This window comes from Moschus berezovskii, chromosome 9, assembly GCF_049115385.1.
Source record: "Moschus berezovskii isolate FMDL1 chromosome 9, NW_MosBer_1.0, whole genome shotgun sequence".
NCBI classification, from domain to species: Eukaryota; Metazoa; Chordata; class Mammalia; order Artiodactyla; family Moschidae; genus Moschus; species Moschus berezovskii.
This window is the reverse complement of record NC_142468.1, coordinates 18,198,596-18,221,656: the sequence shown is the minus strand read 5'-3', so window position 1 is coordinate 18,221,656 and position 23,061 is coordinate 18,198,596. Positions and strand designations below refer to the sequence as shown.

Sequence of the window (23,061 nt, the reverse complement as noted above, 5' to 3'; positions counted from 1 at the left end):
CCCTTGCTGGGAGAGAGCACTGCAGGCAATGATTGACTGGGGGTGGGGAGGTGTCAGAGAGGGTTGGGTCCAAAAGATGGGTCACCCTTCCGTCAAGGTGGGATCATATCTGTGCCGGTGCAATGCCAACTGCAGGGCTCCCTGTGGCATCTGGCTGAAGCTAGTTCCAGCTGCAACACATCCTTCCTTGCTTAGCTTCTTCCTCAGCCAAGATCCGCTTTGCTCACTCCCTTCCTCCTCCGCGTGCATGCTCATGCTCAGTCGCTTCAGTCGTGTCTGACCCTTTGTGACCCCATGAACTGCAGCCAGCCAGGCTCCTCTGTCCTTGGGATTCTCCAGGCAAGAATACTGGAGTGGGTTGCCGTGTTCTCCTTCAGGGAATCTTCCTGACCCAGGGATCGAACCCACATCTGCCCGAGTCTGGTGCACTGCAGGAGGATTCTTTATCCACTGAGCTACCTGCGAAGTCCTCGGGGAACTTCCTGTCAATCCCAGGCACTTCCAACTGTCTCAGTCTCTGCCCCTAAGGATCAAAACAGCCATGCTCTCTCCTAACTCCCATGGCATTCTCTGTTTTTCTTGCCTCCATACCTTACACATTGTTCTACAGCTGCTTCCTGTACCATCTCCCTACAAGGATCAGAGCTACTGAAGTGCACAGCCTAGGCCTGAGTCACCTCGTGTCCCTGGTGCCTATACATGGTGGGTGCTTAGTAAATTAAATGCCTGTTGATAAATGCACAAATAAAATAATATTTGTGAAAATCTGAGGTAAGCAATAAGATGTAACACTTACTATCACTACTTTATTACCATTCTGTTTCTTCCATTCTAAGATGCACATTTCCCCCATTTTAATATCTCTGAAATCAGGATGCATCTTACAATTGACAGCACATCATGCTATAACTAGCAGCATTTTCTTTTTCATAGTTTGCATAAAATAATGGTTGTTTTATAATCATTGGCTTCTTAGGGTCAATGGTATATGGTATTATTATTATTATTTGCCACCCAGCTTGCAAGATCTTAGTTCCCCAACCAGGGATCGAACCCAGGCCCTGGCAGTGAAAGTATTGGGCCCTAACCACTGGACTGCCAGGGAATTCCCTGTATGGTATTATTATTATTATTACTACTGCTACTGAGAATGGATCTCCTGGGTTCTGGGGACTGCAAGGCAAAGCCCACAGAGCTAAGTCCCCATTACATGAGCTCAGTAACTGTCAGGCAAGCTCTCATAAAGTGACTTGTATTTTCCCAGAGGTCAGAAGGACCTCTGTGTTCGTACATCTCTGAAAATTCCCATGAAAGCAGGCCAATGTGATGCGAAACAAGCTCTGAACAAGGAGTCAGGAGAGCAACGTTCTGGGCCTAGCTCTTCCCTTAATCTTCCAGATGACCCTACACAGGACCTATCAACACATTAACTGAGCATCTACTAAATGCCTGACACGATGCGACCCCAACGGGTCCACCCAGCACCCCAAGGAAGCCATTATCCTCTTTTTTATAGATAAGGTTAAACAGCTCTTCCAAGGTCAGACAGGTTCTGAGTCCTGATCTCTGCTATATGAGGATGCCTCCCTAGGCCTGTTTTCCCAGAAAAACCATCAAGTAATGAGGGGTCACAGGTTGGAGGCTCACAAGCTAGGCTCATTCCCAGATACACTGCATTTGACCTATATAATGTATTTTATTTTTATTGAATTAAATGTATTTCCAAACATTATTTAAATCAGGAGATTTAAGTTAAAAATCAGGATTTCTGGTTTGTCATTAAAAAAAAAAGGAACATTGCTTACATTGGGCCCTCCTTCTCCAGGGTGGAGTCAAGTAGCTGTGCCAGGCACTGTGATGGGAGGTACACTTCCCAATTTTCCACAGATTCCACCCCTTCCTAGGCCACGGGTCACTGTCATTTATCATCTCGCCTGCACTGTTCTCTTGCACTCAGCCTGCCTCTGTTATCGAGATCCCCCTACTCCCTACCAGCCTTTCAGTGGGTGACCCTTAAACCAGATGCACTCAGGTGCCCTCTGCAGCCCTTACCTGCCTTTGGCTCCTCCCAGAATCTCCCAGCACAGCCTCCCTCCAAGGAGGTCACTTTAATGAACCTATTTCAGAACCAGCAGGCAAGCCCCTGCCTGGCACCTACCTCCCCTCTGCCTCCATCACAGGCACAGCCCCCCCTTCGTTGGTACCTCCCACGCCCACCCAGAGCCTCAGCCCTGGCAGATGTGGAGAGGAGTTAGCCCAGGTCGAGGGGCGGGGCCCCATCCGGGAGGCAGGGAGGAAGGCAGGACTTTGTTATTTCCCAACAGGAAAGTGGTTCCGAGGAGATAAATTGTAAGCAGGGGAGGCTCCGCAGTCACAGATGAGCACAGTTTGACACATAAGGAAAGACAAACAGTAAATCATCAGGAGGAAAAATGCCAGGTCTCAGCAGCAATTTGAGATATGCAAATTAGAACACCATTAAGGACCTATTATGACCCGAGTCAACGTGAAAATAAGTAAATAAATTAAACAAGAAAGCTGCTGTTGGCAGGTCATCAGGAAACAGCTGCAGGTACACTGCAGTGCTGCTGTAAACTGCTCAGATCCTTCTAGAGTGTGATTCCGCATTGTGTTGCAAGAGTTGAGGACTTGATCAGGTTATTACAGCCAGGAGACCAGATCCCATGAAAACAACTCAAACTACCACCACAAAGGAGTTTTTAGACAAGAGGCTCATAGGAGCCTGTATTTAGACTCCCCCAAATGGAACTCCAGGGCTTCCCTGGTGGCTCAGAGGTTAACGCGTCTGCCTCCAATGCAGGAGACCCGGGTTCGATCCCTGGATTGGGAAGATCCCCTGGAGAAGGAAATGGTAACCCACTCCAGTATTCTTGCCTGGAGAATCCCATGGATGGAGAAGCCTGGTAGGCTACAGTCCACGGGGTCGCAAAGAGTCGGACACGACTGAGCAACTGAACAGAACAGAACAGAAATGGAACTCCATTCAGATTCCAGTATGGTACGGCAACAGAATGAAATACAAAAGGATTGACACAAGGAAGCAATCTGATGGAACCATTGGATGAGCTCATGTTAAGTGACAGAATCAGAACAAAAAATAGTAGAGGGGGACTTTTAAACTATGCTAAAACTCCGTAGGAATATTTTGCAGCAATCAGAAAATTACGAACGGTGCAAATTGCCAAGGTATAATGTTCATTCTGTTAAGTTGATCAAGATGGTTTTAAATAATAATGATGATGATAATGATGCTAATGATGATGTAAAGGCCTTTGGACAGAATTTCCTCATCATAAAAATACCCCAGCCCAGGTCCCAGGCACAGGTAGGTCCTGCCCCCTGCCTTGATGAGGAAGGAAGAAGGAATGTAAACTGGGGGAGGAGGGGTTATGACTGTGGGCAGGAGGAGGGCCCAGAGGCTTCCCTTATCAGAAGGGCTCTGAAAGACACTTCTGCCCAAGAAACAAAGTGACACAAATAAACCCACACCATTTAACCTCCAGAGTCCTGGGTGCTAGCTCTTAACTGCTGCATTTGCGCTCTCAATTTTACTAATACCTTATTTCAGCAACTTCATAGGTGACACTGGGGCTCTTTGCGGGCTAGCCTAGGAACCAGCCCAACCACCATTTATAGCATTGTTTCTATGGAAATGTGTTTCAAGCTACAAGAAATTGAGCTGCTGACAACCCTGGGGCACGCACGTGGTCTCTAAATTAGGGAACTGAGACGAGCAGTTATTGCTGGGTCCTGGGCTCAGGAAGACAGCGTGTTACTTAGATTCTGTATCAGTTAGTACACCAACCAGCAATGATCCCTTTGGAGTTGGCTCGAGATCACTGTAGGGGCTGGGAACGGGACCACAGCATCCAAGAATGAACACGATGCTCAAGGGAAGCATGTGGAAACTCCTCATCTCTGCTTCCACACCCACGCACAAGCCTGCGTGACATGGAGGACATGAAACTGGCCTGGTACCCTCGTGAGTATCCAGGCAAGCCCTGGGCCCACTCGCTCTCCAGTTTCCCTCTGACCCCGGCAAACCTCCAGCCACAAGGCCCTATCTCAGTCTGATGATGGAACAACAAACTCCAAATCTCTGAGAGTTCTGGAATTTGGCTTGAGCGCATGTAGGCTTGTGATAAACCCACCTCTCCCACATTCTGTCGCAGTGGCTTCTGCGTTAGCAGGCTCCAACCTGCCCACTCCAGGTCTGCCCAGGGCTCTCCCGGCTCCACCCACCCCGGGACTCCAAACAACACAAGGAGTCTCCATTTCCTGAGGCTTGGACTGTGCTAGTCACAGGGAAAGAATGATTGTGGGCCCTTCAGACACTCCACGTGACAAGAAAGTTCCCCCCGAGAAGGCTACCTAGAGTCTGTCATACAGAGTGAAGTAAGTCAGAAAGAGAAAAACAAACATCGTGTCTTAGCAGGTAGACCTGGAATCTAGAAAAATGGCAAAGACTTTCTCATTTGCAAAGCAGAAACAGAGACACAGATGTAGAGAACAAATGCGTGGATTCTGAGACAGAAAGCTGGCGGGGGCGGGGGTTGGGGATAAATTGGAGATTGGGACTGACATATATACACTATTGTGTATAAAACAGATAACTGATGGGAACCTACTGTACAGCACAGGGAACTCTACTCGGTGCTCTGTGGTGACCTAAATGGGCGGGCACGTGTGCTCAGTCTGACTTTTTGCGACCCCATGGAAAGGAGACCACCAGGCGTTTCTCTCCATGGGATTTTCCCGGCAAGAATACTGGAGTGGGTTGCCGTGCCCTCCTCCAGGGGATTTTCCTGACTCAGGGATCAAGCCCACATCTCCTGTGTCTCCTGCACTGTAGGCAGATTCTTTACCATTGAGCCACCAGGGAAGCCCAACCTAAATGGGAAAGGAATTCGAAAAAGAGGGGATAGATGGCCAATTCATTTTGCTATACAGCAGAAACTGACAGAGCAGTGTAAAGCAACTATACTCCAATCAAAAAAAAAAAAAAAAAGACAGGGAGAAGGCTATACACAGGGAGGCAAATCCAAGGGGGAGTGGTGGGTAAGAAGGCTGTTCAGTAGGCGTCTCAAGGTTCTGAGATGCCAGAGACACAAGGTGGTCAGAGACGGTCAGAAGACAGTCAGCTGCTCAGCCATAGGCCACACCTGCAGCTGCAAGTCCCAGCAGAGCTCTTGGCAAGATGGGAGGGGTCAGAGGGCCCTGCCGGCCCAGCCAGAGAGAGACTAGGTAAATGTGGGGGCTTCCTTCCTGAGCTTACTTAAAGTGAAGTGAAAGTCGCTCAGACGTGTCCGACTCTTTGCGACCCCATGGACTATACAGTCCATGGAATTCTCTAGGCCAGAATACTGGAGTGGGTAGCCTTTCCCTTCTCCAGGGGATCTTCCCAACCCAGGGATCGAACCCAAGTTTCCCACATTGCAGGAGGATTCTTTACCAGCTGATCCACAAGGGAAGCCTCCCACCTCCACCAGGTTGGTTAAAGGGCAACTCTAAGTTTCTAAGTTTCAATACTATAATGAATATGTGCAACCCTGCAAATACCCAAGACACAAATTCACTGGAGGTCAGTTTGCAAATCACACCCTCTCTGCTGCCTGTGTGAACTGCAGAAGAGAGAATCTGCCTCCTGCTATGGCTAGGCCTGCAGGACCAGGCAGAGGTGAGTGGGCAGCTCAGAGCCAGGGTCTCAGTTTCAGGGCCACATGTGCTCACTGGGCTGGAGCCCTGGAAACCCAGGTGCGAACAATCATCTGGGACTCTGAGGCCACTGGGGATCGCCTGCATCAGGCAGAGTCCATGCTGGGAGCCCCAAAGTTACGTAGTTAGTCAGCTTATGAAGTCAGGCCTCCTGTTACTAAAAGACTCGGTTAGCCAATCTGAATTCTCCAGCCCCTGCAGTGCAGCGTGCTGATAAGACATACCAGTTCTTTCTTTCAGGTACTAGCAGATGGGAGGTTTGGAGTTCCTCCCCTGGGGCCTCCTTCCCACCCAGATCCAAAGACATAGATATGTTAAGGTCTTTTTTAAAAGAAAAGTATATAATTATGTAATACAAGTAAAATATATATAAGCTTATACATTTATATGTTATATAATATATATTAAAGTAGGACAGCAAGGAGATCAAACCAGTCAATCCTAAAGAACACCTGTGCTGTGTGCTGTGCTTAGTCGCTCAGTTGTGTCTGACTCTTTGTGACCCCATGGACTGTAGCCCACTAGGCTCCTCTGTCCATGGGGATTCTCCAGGCAAGAATACTGGAGTGAGTTGCCATGCTCTCCTCCAGGGCATCTTCCCAACCCAGGGATCGAACCCAGGCCTCTCGCATTGCAGGCGGATTCTTTACCATCTGAGCTACCAGGGAAGCCCTGAATATCCATTGGAAGGACTGAAGCTGAAGTTCCAATACTTTGGCCACCTGATGCAAAGAATCGACCATTAGAAAAGACCCTGATGCTGGGAACGACTGAGGACAGGAGGAAAAGGAGGTGATAGAAGATGAGATGGTTGGATGCCATCATCAACTCAGTGAACATGAGTTTGAGTAAACTCCAGGAGATAGTGAAGGACAAGGAAGCCTGGTGGGCTGCAGTCCATGGGGTCGTAAATAGACAGACACGACTTAGGGGCTGAACAACAACACCAAGAAATATAAATGTTGTATAAATATAATATATATTAAAGTATGTGGATATAATGTTATAAAAGTATAATATAGTAAAGTATATTAATATATAACGTGTTATACTGATATAAGTATCGTTGTTGTTATTTAGTCTCTAAGTCGTGTCCGACACTTTTGCGACCCCATGGACTGTAGCCCACCAGGCTCCTCTGTCCATGGGATTTCCCAGGCAAGAATACTAGAGTGAGATATTGATATAAGTATAATATATATTAAAGTATTATATAAATGTATATTTGTATAAAGCAATTTTAAACACACAAATATTCCATTCATGACCACATCACCTAAATCTTGTGTTTGCTGCTACTGCTAAGTCACTTCAGTCGTGTCCGACTCTGTGTGACCCCATAGACGGAAGCCCACCAGGCTCTGCCTTCCCTGGGATTCTGCAGGCAAGAACACTGGAGTGGGCGGCCATTTGTTTACCTTATCCCAATTTATACCATAGCCAATGTAATCGGTTTTTATGCCCTCATTAAATACATATGTGTGCAGTTTTACCTGTTAAAGCAGAAGCCACTTTTTCACCACAATTCTTCACCATTTTCCCATGAATTAATATCATCTTCATACTAGCCTAACAGTGGCACAAATCCACTGAGTCTAAGTATCACAAATTATGTAGCCACGTGGAACACTCAGGCTGTTTTTGCTATTTCAAATGATGTTGTTACAAATGCCTTTGTGCGCTTAGCTCTTTTCTTATCTAGAATTACTTCCTTAGAATAAATTCCCAATCGTAATACTAATACGTAAAAGGAAATTAATTTTCTTTATCGCTTCAAGTTCTACATTTTAAAGATACATTGCTCTGTGTGAGTTATCTGGATTATCTATTTTCCAACGTAGTTTTCTTGACAACACCTTCCAATCCTGCCAATCACCATCTACCCTTAAAGTCCACTTTTCCCAGCCCCCCCTGTGGGTTGGGCACCTGGAGCATAACTGGATGTTAGAGGGAGCTCCACGGAACTTGCTGGGGAGGGATGAGGAAGGAGGCCAGAGATGTGGCTGGGAAGGGGGAGGACTGAGACGGACAGGAAGAGGGAGCCGGTCCCAAGGAGGCAGAAACAAAAGCAGATCTGAAAAGAAATCCCTCCGCAAGTGGGCCAACACCTCTCCGGACATCAACCCCACCCCACCACCCAAGCTTCCTCTGGGCTGACCTTCCAGGTGCCAAGAACAAAGACACACTTCAGTGGGTTCCTAAAGGAGCTTTTAGAAATACTATGTGCTTTCGGGTTCTGCACACATATTTTGCAAACAACAGAGGCCATGCACTCACCAGCAGTCAAGTAGGACTATGTGTGTATGGGCTCAGCCGCTAAGGGAGAATCGACTTGGAGAAAGAAACTCTTTTCAGACAGAAAGTCTACCTCATCAGCCATGGCAGGGAAGATGCTTCTCCACGGCTCTCTCTTTAAGTGGCATGCAGACCCCTGATAACTGTTCCACGCCAGGAGGGCCCCTGAGAGGCAACACAGGTCCCACTGTGAGGCATCATAAATTACGTTCACAGGCTTGGGGAATTTCTGAGCAGGAAAAGAACCACATGTGTCTAAGTATCTCACTTTATAGACAAAAGGAGACCCCAAGTGCCTGCTTTGGGGCTCCTGCTGCACCCTGCTGCAGTCGTCATCAGGGGGTGTTCGTCCGCCCCCTCCGGCAGGAAGAGCTGCAGTGCAGCCTGTCCTGACCACCACTCGGCTCAACAGGGCTTTCATTTTAAAACCTCAAAGTCTCCTCTCACGGCCGGCTGACTCGTTCTCCCCAGTTCCTTCTCTGTGCAAAGCCGGCAGACAGTGCCGGGTACTGTGCCTGTACTCCCCCGCCCCCCGCATCCTCACATCCCCTCAGGCCACCCTTCCAGTCACATCACGGACACCTACTGTATGCCAGGCCAGGGAGGAGCCAGGCGCACCTGCAGCTGATGCCAGCCTCCTCCTATGGGGAAGCGCGACTGCAGAAATGCTAGGGTGGCGGCTCAGGAAGGCAGCAAGGAGGCAGGTGACTGCTGGCCGGCTCTGTGGGCATCCACCAGCAAACGGACAGGGAGGACATTCCAGGCAGGGGGGCTTGACCGCCGTGCTGAGGAGCAGAGACAACATGAAGGGCAGCTCGAGGGAAGTGTGTGCAGCAGGAGAGGTGGGCTGGGGCTCCCGGGGCCTCGGGCACCTTTCTGAGGGTGGGGAGCTTCCTCCTGCAGGACTTGGGCAGCCCTCAAAGACTTTTTAAGAGAGGTGACATGATCTTGCCTGGAGGATTCCATGGACAGACAAGCCAGGCGGGCTACAGTCCATGGGGTCACAAAGGGTCAGGTACAACTGAGCGACTAACACTTTCACTTTCACGATCAAAGCTGTGTAAAATAACTCAGATCCCTCAAGACTTCTTTTTCTGCTTCAGTGTTGTTTTTAACGCGATTTCGTTTCATCTGGGCAGAAATGGGCAAAACGGGGCAAACTGTGCTGGAGCCAACACTGGCCAGGAACACTCCTGCTCGTCCCTCCTGGGGGTCACCCTGGCCCCACATTGGTGAGCAGGTCTCAGGCTCAGGCCTCACCTCCAGTCCAGGATGCAAGAACTCGGCCTTTAACACACTCAGCTGCATGGAGGCAACAGCTCCCCACCAACAGGCACCAGGGGAAAAAATCTCCTGAAACACTGGCAGCCACTACAGCCATGAGTCCAAAAGTTCAAAACTGCATTTTTCTCTTTAAAGCAAATGAACTGCTTCATCTAAGTTTATTGGAACTGAATGACCAAGATTTCATGCAAGATGCCCTTACTTCAAACAGTTATAACCAGAGGACCTGGGGACAGGAAGGGAGCTGACGCTCACCTAATCAACACCTTCTCGTCTGGATGAAGAAACTGGGCAGGGATGTGACTGGCAATGCTGACAGTCCCAGGCAGATGAAGCCCTAGTTCCTTTAGTTCTTTCTCAGCCAGGATACTGGCTAAAATGCCTCCACCAGGTTGACATTGTCAGAACTTGAGAAGGGCCCAGTCCTGTTGCTTTGGACAGTGTGGGCACCAGGGACCGCAATCATTCCACATACCAAGCGAAAGTGAAAGTGTTACTCTCTGGGTCGTGTCTGACTCTTCGTGACCCCACAGACCACAGCCTGCAAGGCTCCTTTGTCCATGGAATTCTCTAGGCAAGAATACTGAAGTGGTAGCCATTCCCCTCCCCAGGGTATCTTTCCAACTCAGGGATAGAACCTAAGAATCACACAGCAGGAGATTCTTTACTGTCAGAATCAGATTCTTTACCATCTGAGCCACCAGGGAAGCCCTCCACAAACCAAGCCTGAAGACAAAACTCCAACCTCCAGTGGAAAGCAAGGCAGCACCTCCCAGACACCTCATGGCCCCGTGGGTCTTGCCCAATCCAGAGGAGAAACAGAATTCATGCTGTAGCTGCCTGTTAGGCAGAGAGAGCCAAGCCTTGGCCTCGGTCCTTACAAGGCAGCACTGAAGTTTTCCAAATGTTCAGGGAGAATCCAGATGCTGGGATGAGCTCTCTTTTCCACTGGAATCATTCACATTCCAGAGGAAAAACCCAACTGCTAATGAAACGCTCAAAAGCACAAAAGGATCCTGAAGTTTAGCTGGAAACTAAAGGATTCAGAAAGACGTCCCAAAGGACTAAGATCAAAATGTGGATATTTTCAGTGGCCTAAGGGGGATGCCCTGTCTCCACCTCCTATGACCTGCACTGTCCAATCTTCCCAGTTTGAGGGTTAGGATGGGCTCTGGCTTCCATGATGGACACCTGTTCACTGGGCCTGTGCACCCATCCTCAGGTTTCAGGAACCTGGCGCTGTGAGTCCTTGTGGAAGGAAGGGTTTCACTTGCCACTGGGGAAGCTATAACTCCAGAACGTATGAGAACATGGGCACATGACCTAAGCCAGACAACCAGATGCTCCACTTGGGCTCTGCCTCTGGATTGAGTGACACCACAAAGAATCAAGGAGAGTCCAAAACTCGTTCCAGAGGTGGTGGCAACATTCAGGTTAGCTGGCAGCCAGGCCAGTGGCATCATCACTTTGTCTTTGGTTCCAGCTACCCAGCTTCCCACAGATCCTGATACATTTCTGAGCCTCCTTCTCCAGATTTCCAGGACATTCAGTGAGTCACCAGATATCGTTCCAATACATTCCTTTTCTCATTAATTTAGCTTCTGCAGTTTGCAGACCAAAGACCTAGACCACCCCCAGCATGTCCTTCGACCTCCACAGACTCCTCTGGCTGCCCCGAGACAACACCTTTGCTCAAGCTTCTATCCTTCCCTCTGAGAAAAGTCTCATTTCAATACTCATTGAATATAACCACCTTATAATCACAGATATGAACAAAAAGACATAAATGCTGAATACAGCAATCCATCCTACCTTGGTTCTAAGTAGATGCCCCAATTTGGAGGATTAATACCAGAAATTCAAAGCATCACCACTCACTTGGACTCTTCTCTGTTTCCCCATCAGTTCAGGGCAGGGTGGACTTGGAGTCAAGAAACCTGAGTTCAAGAACTTGCACATGTCATTCCAACCCTGGGGCAGGTGGTACCTGCACCACCTATTTCTCTGAGAGGTTAAATCAAATGAGAAGACGCTACTCATGGCAAAGCTCCAGGAACTTTTAAATTCCTAAGTCAATCATTCTTTTCAGTCCTCTCCTCTCTTTCTTGATGTCCCCAGGGATGAACAGGTGACCAATTTCAACTCAATAAAAGACATATGAAAATATGTACCATGTGCTGTACTTGGTGAACAAAATCATGGTCTCTTGTCATAAAATGTAATGCTTCCTCCTCCTTTGGCATCTGTGACACCAAGCTCTCCTGATGTCCTTCCTTTCTCACCATTGGCTCCCTCTTGGTCTCCACTGCTGACTCCCCTTGAACTGTACCCATTAAACGGTGATCCCCTCACCTCCGACTGCATGCTCTCTATGGGTGATGCCATCAGCTCCCCTAGCTCCAACTGTGTCCTGATGATTCCCAAGTGTCTGTTTCAGAATGTCTGACAAACAGGGGGCTAATGGGAGGTAATTGGATTTGTCTAGAACTTGTCTTGAAGCTGCAGCTGCACAGTAAGGAATCATTTTTACTTAAATGATATGTTTATTGGTTACTTAAATGATACATTTATTGATAACCTGCTTAGAGTCCATGGGGGAAGCAATGCTCCCCACTGCCATCCTCCAGTGGTATATCTTGCCCCCAGACCCACGGGTCCAACTGCCCACTAGAACTGCTTTCTCGAATGTCCTGCAGGTGTCTCCAAAGAGATTAGACTCAGTGTCTCTCCCCTAAAACCTGCTCCTTCCCCCTTATGTTTCAAGTAGAAAGCTAAGCAAGCACTCCAACTTCTCCCTTGCTCTGTTCATTTGGTTGGGCCTCAAGGCCTGTCGACCCCAACTCCCACGACACCTTCCTAATCCAGCTTTTCCCTCCCACACGGCTCTGGCTCCAACTCTTTTTCATCTCGCCCCAGGGACCACACTGACCTCCCACAGTGACCTCCTCACCGTTGCTGCCCAACTTCCCCGTCTCCGGTCAATCCTCCACATCACAGTGAGTGATCTTTAAAAAGACAATCTGATCCTCTCTCTCCCTCATACACACACACACACACACACACACACACACACACACACACACATCCATGGGACCCCAGCCCTCAGAGTAAGGTCCAAATCTCTCTGCTGACACCAAAGGCTGGCCCGTGACCTGGCCCCGCCCGCCCCTTTCTTCACGCCCTCCCACCAGCACTCCACCACACCCGCTGCTGAAGCTCCCAGAGCAAACCTTGCTGTGTCACACCTCCACGCCACACCTCCTGTGCCTTGAATGCCCTGACCCCCTTTGCCACCTGGTGGACGCCTACTCCTTTCTCAGGACTCGGCTCAAACACCAGCTCCTCCAGAAAGCCTCGTCCTCATTAATTCCATAGCCTTCATTGGGTACAGGTACGGGGCAAGGCACTGGGGCCGTGCTAGACCTTGCCTAGTGGTCCCACTCTCCTCTGGCCTGGATGAAGTGACCCCATTCTGCTTCTGAGCCCTGCAGACCCCTCCCTGAACACTTTCACACTGACATCCGTGGCGCTGACAGCTCTTAGCTTTTGTGGGTGTCTGTCTCCCCCAGAGACTGTGAACCCCTTGAAGCGGGAGGCTGACTCTTTATCTTTGCATCCCCAGCACCTTGCATAATGGCGTGAGTGAGTGAAAGAATGAAGAATGGGAAGGGGAATCATTCTACAAACCGTGACAGGCAGCATTCCACTGCTACTGGGAATTCACATCCGAAATGCTAGCTGGGTACATCAGCAAAGGCTCCTTGGAGGAAATCCTGAGCCTGCCCCCACCTCCAGTGCAAGTGGAAATGGGGATCCAAGAGTGGCTTTGACTCCTAAGTTGTCCCAAAGCACATGCTGTTGGGAGGCCACAGAGGAAGTGGACGCAGCCTCATGGGGTAGATTCCTAGCAGGCTTCTTACAACTGCCGGCAGTAGGGAGGTTGGGGAGGGGAAACAGGGGAAGGAGAGAGGAGAGCAGATGGGGAGGACTACAGCCTTAGAGCAAAGTGTCTGCCACGCATGGCACTGCCCTCTCACAGCCCCACAGCAATGACAGGTCACCCAAAGCTTAAGTCCTTCCTCTGCAATCCTGCAGTTTAAAACCCACTCCATGGATCTCGGCATCACACCCTACTCACCTGTTCAAAGAAGCTTTCTTGCTTAATCTCCTATGGTTATTTCCTAAATTATAAACCTGCCGTCTGTTCAAGGGTGAGCCTGGGCTAACAGCCCCGAGCCTGCTGCCTGTGGGATGTCACAGTACAAGCATTCAGCATGCTGGGTGAGACTGTACTGTTTGAACACACACATATTTCATACTACAGAGCCCCCAAGTTCATGTCAACCACTTTATCTGCTGCCTGACCTTAGAAACGACAAGTTCTTCCAGAACTAGAGGAACCGCCTAAGATGAAGTATCAAGAGCCTGTGTGTCTGCCAGCTGCCTGCTGCCCTACTAAGGGACTTTCAAGGTTAACCTTGATTGCATTCTTATTTTTCACTTTTCACACTGACTTTATTTTATTGTTATTTATTAGTTGTAGCACAAAGGATCTTGATCTTCGTTGAGACATGCGAACTCTTAGTTGTGGCATGTGGGATCTAGTTCCCTGATCAGGGATCAAACCAAGGCCCCCTGCACTGGGAGCTCCGAGTCTTAGCCACTGGACCACCAGGGAAGTCCCGATACACTGTTTAGAATCTGATCCTCAGAAAATGCAACTCCACCAAACTGCATTTTCTTAGCTGACAGGTCCCTCTGGCTATAAACCTATCTCAGAAGCTGACTGCCAGCCTCCTGGAGAGAAGGGGCAGGTGGGATCTCTGATTGGGCCACATGCAGTGTTGACAAAACTGCAGCTGTTCTACAAATGCCCAGTGAGAACAGTTAGTCTTGCATTCATTGGCTTTCCCAGAGGGTGCTAGAACTGTGTTCCTGGGCCTTCTAGCACCCCTCTGTCTTCCTAAAGATCTCGCTTTTACCCTGGCTTTTGGTTTTGTTTTTCTTTCAAGTTCCTTCTTTTTAAATCTTTGTGTACTGCCTGAAGGAAACTAAAGAGAGCACTGTAAACAAAATCCTTGTTTTACAAATACTGGAACTGATCGATGCAGGATGGTGAAAGAAAATGGAATGTGGGGGTTGCGCCTGACTGAGTTCCACTGAGCAGCTGTGGAGGCTTAGAGAAGCCACTTCTCCTCTCTGAACCTTTTAGCTAAAAATGAGTTACCTCAGGTACCCTTTCCAGCTTTAAATTCTCTGAGATGCTGTTACTACGGTTACTATAAAACAGGGTGAAAACAGTCCCTAAGGTCCTAAAGCTATAAAAGGCTCATCAGTTCTAAAAACTGATTATTTTGTGAAACAGCAGACCCTAGACAATGTGGGTTTATTAAGTGCAGTTTATGCACAATTTTTCAGAAATAGTTTTCTAGGAAAATCCCAGTTTCATGCTTATAAGTATATCAAGAAACTTCAGTTAAAAGTTGAATTCAACATACTGACTATAACATTGTATGTAACAGCAAAACACTGGAAACAACCCACATGTTCTTCAACAATAGACTAGTTAAAGAACTTCCCTGGGGGTCCAGTGGTTAAGAATCTGCCTTGCAATGTAGGGGACCTAAGTCCAATCCTTATTCGGAGAACTATGATCCCACATGCCACGGGGCTACCAGAGCACCACAGCTAGAAAACCTGTGGGCCATATGGTGCTGTGAAGGCCCTGCGTCCTACAACTAAGACCTGATGCAATCAAATAAATAAATATATTAAAAAAAAAAACAACAGTTAAATAAATGATGGCATTTCCATACAGTGGAATACAATTCAGCCATCGGAAAATATGAAGCGGCTCTATGGGTACTGATATAGAACAATCTCCAAGACGCATGACAAGCGAAAACCACAGAATGAAGAACGCTGTGTAGAGTACTCCAGCATTTGTTTATATATTCACATTTTCTTCTTTGTGCAGAAGCCACATCTGGAAGCATGGCTGAAAAATGACAAATTGTAGTTGCCTAAGACAGAGAATCCCTTGGATTGCAAGGAGATCCAACCAGTCCATTCTAAAGGAGATCGATCCTGGGTGTTCATTGGAAGGTCTGATGCTAAAGCTGAAACTCCAATACTTTGGCCACCTCATGCGAAGAGTTGACTCACTGGAAAAGACTCTGATGCTGGGGAGGATTGGGGGCAGGAGGAGAAGGGGACGACAGAGAATGAGATGGCTGGATGGCATCACCGACTTGATGGACGTTGAGTTTGAGTGACCTCCGGGAGTTGGTGATGGACAGGGAAGCCTGGCGTGCTGTGATTCATGGGGTCGCGGAGAGTCGGACACGACTGAGCGACTAAACTGAACTGAACTGAAAATGGTAAACAATCTGCCTGCAATGCAGGAAACCCGAGTTTGATCCCTGAGTCGGGAAGATTCCCTGGAGAAGGAAATGGCAACCCACTTCAGCATTCTTGTCTGGAGAATTCCATGGACAGAGAAGCCTGGCAGGCTACAGTCCACGGGGTTGCAAGGAGTTGGACATGACTAAGAAACTAACACTTATACTGTATAACTTACCCCTATTGAATTTTGAACCATATGTATGTATTACCTGTTTTTTAAAAATCCAAGTATAGTTGATATACAATATTATATTATTTCAGGTGTTTAACAGTGATTCAGTATTTTTATAGATTATATTCCATTAAAAATTATTACAAGATCACAGCTATAATTTCCTGTGCTATATAATGTATCCCTGCTGCTTATCTATTTTATACATAGAGGTTTGTATCTCTTAATCCCATACCCCAAATTTGTCTCTTTCACTTTCCTTTCCTCTTTGGTAAGCACCAGTTTGTTTTCTACAAGTCTGTTTCTATTTTGCATATACATTCATCTGTATTATCTTTCAGATTACGCATGTAAGTGGTATCATACAGTTTTATCTTTCTCTAAGTTAGTTCACAAAGCATAATATTCTCTAGGTCCATCCATGATGCTGCAAATGGCAGAATTTCAGTCTTTTAATGTCTGAATAATATTCCATTCTGTATATATCTTCCCTCTCTCTCTCTATATATATATATATATATGGGCTTCCCTGGTGGCTCACATGGTAGTGTCTGCCTACAAAGCAGGAGACCTGGGTTCGATCCCTGGATCAGGAAGATCCCCTGGAGAAGGAAATGGCAACCCACTCCAGTATTCTTGCCCGGAAAATTTCATGGACAGAGGAGCCTGGTAGGCTACAGTCCATGGGGTGGCAAACAGTCAGACATGACTGAGCAACTTCACATTATATATCTTAATCCATTCATTTGTTGATGGGCAACTTGGGTTGCATATTATCTTTTTGAGACTACACTGAGGAGGAAAAAAAAAAAAGAACCTATCAGATTTTTAAAATTTATTTATTTTCTTTTTGGTCTCACCACTTGGCATGTGGGATGTTAGTTACTCAACCAGGAATCAAACCCACAGCCCTGCATTGGAAGCACAGTCTTAACCACTGGACTTCCAGGTAAGTCCCAATCAGATTTTATTTTTAAATAAAAATTTTAAAGAATCTAGCATATGGGGTGCATTTTATGGTATGTGAATTATATCTCAATTAAAAAAGAAAGACTCTAGCTTATATGGCAAGGTACAGATTAACAGCACAAGAACTGAGTGGAGTCAACAGAATCCTCCCAGTTAAGCCTAATGTTAGGGTTCAGCTAGGATCTCCCCAAGACACAACTTTATAGTACAGTCTAGTTTTATAGGTCAATACCTGTTTGGGCAAATCGAAGCTGCAGTCAACCAGGAAGCATCTCTTCGCCTTCCTCATAATTCTTGTCTGAGAGTTCCCCAATTCTTTGTATCAGTTGGTTCCCTTGGAGGACCAGGCCAACCCAGGAAATGAATGGTCTCCCCCGCCTCAGCCAGTGCTCAGGCTTAGGCATCCTGGGGCAGGTCAGCTAGGTTCAAATCAAGACAAGGAGGAGCCAGTGCTGAAGCTGGACAGACTCTGTCCAGCACCCAGGGGGAAGAGGCACTGGAAAAGAAGCCGAACAATGAGGTGCAAAAACAGGAGGGACCAGAGAGAAGCTAACAGGCGGAAGGAGGAAGGTGGCTAGATGTTCAGAACGAAGACTGGGAACCGTGGTTCTTGGTGCTTGGCCCGGGTGTGTGTGCCTATGCACAGCCAACAATATATGAAGACCACTGCACTGCTGCAACCTCACCATCACCACCATCATTCTGCTCATCAGACATCCCCTGGGAACACCAGGGAGGACAAAGATATATAAAACAGGGACTTCCTGTATAGTTAAAAGCGATAATACTGATCCACCCAGAAGCACATTTATGAAGCCAAATGAAAGATGTTATTGGAGCTATGACCCAAAGCTGAAAGTCCTTTAGACCAAGTTTCAAGGTTCCTCCATCAGGGGACCCCAGTGGATGTTACTGGAATCTCAGGGAGAGGCCCACAGGATGGAACAGAGGAAATCCTTAAAGAGAGAAACAAGAACAAGGCTAAAAAGGACAGCAAGACTAAGCCAAGTGGCAGAGAGGAAAGAGAAGGCATTCCAGACTTCCGGGAAAGCATGAAAGGTAGGAACGCTTGCCACCAGCAGTTTGGACAGACACACAGAGCGGGTCACAGGTCAGAGAAGAGAGTTAGGGCAGGAGAGCGGTGGAGGCCAGACCCCTGTGTGGGAGGCCCCAACTGCCAGCTTAGAAGTTTGATCCTTACCGTGCAGACAGTGGGGAGTCATTGAAGGTTGCTGAGCAGGAGGGTGACCCTTGCAAACAGGCGTTTTAAGTGAGATTACAGAGAAGCCCTTTATCCCAGGCTCATTCAAAGACCTGTGTGTATTTCAAGTGGCACTTGAGACAAAAAGTCGTAAAGCACTGCCCTGTGTCATGTAGAAGAAGAAAAAAAAAAAAAGGTTTAAGGGTCTCACAAAGAGATGCTTCAGTGAGAATGAGAAAAGAAGGTGGCACGTTTTAAAGAAGGAAACAAATCTGCCGGAGAGAACTACCAGTCATCTGGAAAACTGCAGCACTTTCTGCAGAGTCTGGAATGCCCTCTTTTGGCTGGAGTGGTTCTGCCTCCTTTTTTGGAGGTTAGTTGTGATGTCAAAACACAGGCTTGTGGTGCAGGGAGGCGGCTGGGAGGAGGCAGATGAACAGAAATATAAATCCTGGGCCCGAGAGCATAAAACGCCTCCATACTAAGACCACCGTCTTGCAGGGGGACTTCTCCATCTGCCTCTCTCAAGTGGAGCCTCACAGTTTTTGTCAAAGCTGCTGGGAGCTTCCTAACTACCCAAACAGCTTCTCCTCTTCAAACAATAAAGTGATTTTTTAAAAATCTGTCAAGTTTTGATGCAGAGCTTTGTCGGTATTACTCCTGCACGTGCATAGTGAGGCAGGAGGCAGGGCTGTTCTGGGGCCACGAACTGGGCAGCAACTTTAGGTCATAAATCAGCATTTACGTAAAATGGGAGAGGAAGTCAGGATTAAGTTTCCTGTCTTAACCTGGGCTGTGTACAACTGCAAATTCTGTGAATACAGAGGCAAAGCTGAGCGAGCTGGGGAAGGGCCTGAGTTAGGCACAAAACTCAGGATGAACTGATAACAAGGGCAGGCGACTGCTCCAGACGGCTCTACAATTCCAGGGGTGGGGAGTGTCTGAGTCCTTTTCTTTTTTTTAATAATGCTATTTATTTATTATTTTTGGCTGTGTTGGGTCTTCGCTGCTGCACAGGTTTTTCTCTAGCTGTGGTGAGTGGGGGCCACTCTCCAGTTGCGGTGCTCAGGCTTCTCGAGGTGGTGTTTTCCGTGTTGCCGAGCACAGGCTCTAGAGCACTGGCTCTGCAGTTGTGGCACTCGGGCTCCGTTGCTCCTCGGCATGTGGGATCCTCCTGGACCAGGGATCAAACCCAGGTTCCCCGCATTGGCAGGCGGATTCTCATCCACTGAGCCACCAGGGAAGCCCTGAGTCCTTCTTTCCTTGGCCTCTGCTAGAGGTTCACCGGAGAAGGAAATGGCAACCCACTCCAGTGTTCTTGCCTGGAGAATCCCAGGGACGGGGGAGCCTGGTGGGCTTCCATCTGTGGGGTCACACAGAGTCGGATATGACTGAAGTGACTTTGCAGTAGCAGCAGCAGAGGTTCATCTCCTCCACTCTCTCTCCTCCCACAATCCCAGGGGGCCTTTGGGCACTTTTAGTCTCTGCATAGTCTATATGAAGACAAAGAATTGCAAACTCAAAGCTGTCTTTCCTCCGGAGTCAGAAGGGAATGCTCCCCTCTCCTCCCCTCTAACTAGTGCTGTGAACCAGTGGACTCTTACTAAAGTAGCCCTGGTCAGGTGATACAGCTAACCAGGACCTTGACAGTCAAGTTCAGCAAAAACCCAAATGTACCCAACACAAGGAGTTGTATAACTCATGGAAACTCCCACCTTTGCGGTGTTTTTGCTCTAGCCCTCCTTCCCCTGTGGCAACTGTGTCTGGATGTCCAGACTTTCCAGAAATGTCCCGATTTCACGTGCTTTTCCTTGAGTCTCTGGAAGCACATAGGTGTCTGCCAGGGATTATGCCCTAATGTTTTGGTTAGACAAATGGTCACTGTGCCCGTGACATGCAGCTGGCACGAGGTTGCAAAACAGTGTTTTCCCTCTGGGTGAAACTCTGTTCCTTGGTTGGGGAGAAGGCCAGGCATGGGGAAGCTCCAGGGTGCCGGACCATGGGTACCCATCACCGAGTCACACAGTTCCCTTAGCAGGGCCGAGTGCTGCCCTGGCAGAACCTTCCTCCTAGGGCACGGAATGAGTAGGCTGAGATTTGGCATGTTGGAAGAACACCCCAGCATGCAGCCTGTCCATGTCTGTGACTGTGTTTTAAATCCCTCTGCTACAGTTAGCCACCTCTGAGGCCCTCAAGGAAAACCTGTTTGCCTTCTTTCCACACTTGAAGGTTTAGCTCCTTTCCTGCCCCACAGCGGCTCAGAAGGTGTGAGGACCCCCCCCCAACCCTGGTCCATGTAGCTGGGCTTGCTCAGGAAGGAGGGAGGGGTTCCACTGGAGAAAAAGAATGAGTCACTCCTCCACCCCCACCCCAGACACTGGCCACAGACAACAGTCTCAAAGACCCAGCACTTTTCCCTTTGCCCAGAACACAATAAAGGAATTAGGGACCCACCTACTAAGTTTCTACATCTGACACTTGACGGCTCAAAGTCTAGCTCACCAGCACAGTCACACATGTCTGACGTGTCCTCTTTGCAGCCAGGCCCCAAGCCAGTCACCATGCAATTTTGCTAATTCAAACTGCTTTCCCGTTTAGGGAGGTCGATAGCCATCTCCCATCTCCTTTTCCTGCTGACGTCATCCCACATTTTCTACAGGCACAAATAAGGGTACAATTCCTGGGACAGTTTTCAGACTGCCTGAGGTTGGGAGTGGAAGGATCCTGCCCTCCCGGGTCCACTCTGCTTCTCTGGCCATTTGGCAAATTATCCGAGGTGAAGGGAGAGGCGAGGAAATAAATCACCTTGCTAAGGTGAAAGGCCGAAAAGAACTCGGCGAATGCAGCTCAGACCCAGATCTGTCCTGTGCATTTGCAATGCAAATACGCGTTTTGTTCGCTGCCATCGAGGTCTTGCACAATAGCCTGTGTATAAACATCCAGGCCAACAATGCCTGACTGTGCAATCAGGCTGTAATTACAGGCCGGCAGGAAGCTGCTGCTAGGAACTGTTCCATTCAACTTCTAGACATCCCATGTCGGAGTCTCCACCGCACCGACGAACATTCCTGCACACACCAACGCGTCCCTGACGCGGCCGCTGCCGCTCCAGTTGCAGACTCCAAGCCCCGGAGCCCGGGCGCCACCCGCCCGGCTCGCCAGTCCCAAGTTACTTTGCAGGAATGTCATAAACTTCTCAGCTGTTCTTTAAAAAAAAAAAAAAACCCTACGCCACGAGGCTACCGAAGGCGGCGCGAACCACCGTCGAAGTTCCCAAGCACATTCCTGCAAGCCCTAGCAGTTTTGGAAGAACAAAAAAAGAGCGAGTTGCCTCAGAGTCCACTGGAAGCGGGTTTGGGAGTTTTATATAGAAAACACTCACATATGTATGTGGGTGTGCTGACAGTTTTTATGGCTAAATTGCAAAGTGTTAGGCCTTAGTGATTACTGTCGGGATCGGGACGTGGTGTAGGAGGAGGAGGGGGTGGGGGGAGTCAGAGGAATTCGGTCAAAGGGGACTTTGGGGCCGTTCTGGGTTTTGCCTTTTGGAAATGCGTAGGGGTGTTTCCCAAACTTCCAAGTGGCTGTGCTCTTCCTCACTGTCGGGCCAAGCAAAGAAAAGTGGGGGGAAAGTTCCTTTAACTTCCTACCTGCAACCTCAGCGAGGGCTGCGAAGAGTCAGAGCTCGCGTCCCTGGGAAGCCAGGCGGGGGCTGGGGGACGGCTGCGCCCAGCCAGTCGGGATGGTCGCCCCCACACACACACCCGGGGCGGAGTACTAGCCCGGGACGCCGGCCACGGGAAGCCCCTTCCCTGCACCCCTGCGCTCGCCAATGGTGCCTGGAGAGGCCCGGCTGCAGCCCCGGGCTGCTCTGAAATCCCGCGGCCAAACAGGGTCGCAGCCCAGGGCCCGGATCCCGGTCACAGAGCTCGCTCCCTGCAGCGGCCCCCGCACGCCACCCCAGCGCCGCCGGCCCTCTCCGCCCGCGCCGCCGAGCCTGGACCCCGAGCGTTTCGGGGACCCCCACGGCGGCGCCGCGGCTGCGGAGGGGGCCGCCGCGCCCCGCGACTCACCTGCGCGCTGGATCCCGGGGCCGCTCGGAGGGGCGCGGGGCGCGGGGCGCAGGCGGGCAGGGCCCGCAGACTCAAACTTTGTTGCTCTCGGGACGGCGCAGTCGTCACTTCCTCGCGGAGCGGGTGGCGCGGCCCGGGCGGTGACCCAGCAGCTCGCGCGGCGGCGCGCCGGGCTCTGCAGCCGCCCGCGCCCCCGGCTCTGCGCGCCCTCGGCTGCGGAGGGAAGCTGCGGTCCGCCTGCGTCCCTCCGGGGGAGGCTCGCTCCAGCCTGGTCGTTTCCGCGCGGAAGATGTGCTGGATCGGGGAAGATGGTGTTGGGGTTCAGGGGCCCAGAACTGGAGTTCCAAGAAAAACAAAGGATGGGAAAGGAGGAAGAGAAAGTTTTTCTGTTTGGTGTTGAGGCTAGAAAATCATGTGAGAAAACACGGGGCTCTGTGTTCGTTTTTGCTTTGCTTTTGTTTTGTTTGCACCAAAATGCCTAAACTGGGCCTTAAAACTCCGGTCTCCTCTCCCCTCATCCCCTCAAAAGATCAGCACCCTTGTCCTTCGTCATTTCCAGGGATTATAAGGGCGCAGGACGTACAGCGTTTATGAGTTCGGGGGGCAATCTCAGCGCCCAAGTTGGGGCTGCAAAATAGTTTCTGTTCTAACCCTCCCTCGCGATTTCCACCTCCTCCTTTACACTCAACTCACAGACCTCTTCGGGGCCTGACGCACTTGGAGGGTAGGGTGGCGTCCTGACAAAAGGAGCTCCAGGCAGTAGTAACTCCGAAATCTATCATCGCCCGAAGTACATTAGCTCACGTTATTAAAAACTACAACAACAAAAAGCCATCTTTTTAGTTTCCGATAAGTAGCAACAAAGTAGTTTAAACGGCAGTCTTTCGGGAGTCAGTCTTTGGGGAAGAATTCCTGATCCGGTAAAG

At 49.2% G+C, this 23,061-nt stretch overlaps 1 protein-coding gene across 1 annotated transcript in view; it reads right to left on the bottom strand.

Moving 5' to 3' along the window:
* MIDEAS (mitotic deacetylase associated SANT domain protein) overlaps positions 1–22,291 on the bottom strand; it is a 69,001-nt gene extending 46,710 nt beyond the window's left edge. Inside the window, exon 1 of the mRNA XM_055436481.2 lies at positions 22,136–22,291. The gene's annotated coding sequence lies outside the window, so the exon portion shown is untranslated. The remainder of the gene's footprint in view (positions 1–22,135) is intronic.
* Positions 22,292–23,061: the final 770 nt, after the last annotated feature.